Source organism: Wasmannia auropunctata, unplaced genomic scaffold (genome assembly GCF_000956235.1).
Source record: "Wasmannia auropunctata unplaced genomic scaffold, wasmannia.A_1.0 LD336106.1, whole genome shotgun sequence".
Lineage (NCBI taxonomy): Eukaryota > Metazoa > Arthropoda > Insecta > Hymenoptera > Formicidae > Wasmannia > Wasmannia auropunctata.
The window spans coordinates 2,812,751-2,814,095 of NW_012026784.1; the positions used below are offsets into that span (position 1 = coordinate 2,812,751).

The following is a 1,345-nucleotide window of genomic DNA, read 5'->3' on the forward strand; positions in this document are numbered from 1 at the left end:
CAGGGCATAGAACGCGTCTGGAGGGAGGTTCAAGCCAACGTCCCCAAGTACGGGATCAAACGGAGACACCTCGAGGGATATCTGGCCGAGTACATGTTCAAGCGCGCCCATCCTCGGGAGAGACGCATCGAGGCCTTCTTCGACGCGATCGCGCGAAAGTATCCACCGCTCACCGGCGACGACGATCCTCCGTCCCGTCCACCCTCTTCCCCGCCTCGCTCACCCATCAACGATCGCTCTCCCGGTTCCGTTCTCTCCTTTCTCGACTCTCCGCCTCGTCTTCCCCATCGTGTGCGCCACGATCCCTCGTCGTCGTCGTCCTCCTCCTCGCCCTTCGACCGCGACGACGACGACCGCGTCGTCGGCCGAACGGAGGGAAGCGATCGAAGGACCGTCTCTCGCCTCGCGAACGAGGAATTCGATTCGCTGCGCGGATCGTCCGCGACGGGTCCCCGTGGTCGTCCTCGTGGCCATCCCGCTTGTTCCGCCGTAGCGACTCGCGGTCGTCCTCCCGCGCGTCCCCGCGGTCGTCCCCGCGGTCGTCCCCGCGGACGTCCCGCGCGCGTCGTCGCGCGATCGTCGATCGGTCCCCTCTCCTTGGTCGCGGCGCCCACGATCGACGACGACGACGACCACCAGGACGACGACGATCGCGACCACCACGACGACGACGACGACGACGACGATCGATCGAGATCACCGGTGTTGGATGGATGGCTGCTGCGTCGCCAGCAGCGCGGCCATTCGCACGTCGCGCGGACGCCACGCGGAACGCACCACATCGGGGGGAGAACGACGACGACGCCAAGAACGACGACGACGACGCCAAGAACGACGAGGACGAGACACGTACCCGCGATACTGAGGAGAAACCGCCACCAACGCGGGGATGCGGCGGTCGGTTCAGCCGAATCTCTCTCGACCGATCGTCGAGGGACCGCCGCGAGCGAACGATCTCGCCGCAATCGCGCGCGCCGTGATGGTCAGCCACGGAGAGTAGATTCGCGCGGCGCTCGACGACTCTTCGCCAACTCGGAGAGAGCGAGTTCACCCTGGAGGGTCGAGGAGAACATCGCGTGGACGACGCGCGCGACGCTGCCCTCCCCGGTCGTGGTCGACGAGGCAGCGCGCGAGCGATCGAGCGAACCGGCGTCGCTTTCGGCGCTGGAAAACGCCGCTGGCGCACGCCGACGATCTCGCGCGTCTCGCGACGGCGGTTGAGAGAGAGGGGGAACGAGAGTTAGAGAGATCTACAGACTCTTCGCGTCATCCATCGAGTGCACGGGGGGGGGGTGGGCGCACGACCGGAAGGAGCAGCAGCATCAGCAGCAGCATGGACGTTGTC

General features: G+C 66.6%; 1 protein-coding gene across 1 annotated transcript in view; it reads left to right on the forward strand.

Annotated features, from left to right (window-relative positions):
• The window catches only part of LOC105456579 (osmotic avoidance abnormal protein 3-like), a 19,444-nt gene that overhangs the window by 11,586 nt on the left and 6,513 nt on the right, over positions 1-1,345 (forward strand). The gene's annotated exons all lie outside the window — the stretch shown is intronic.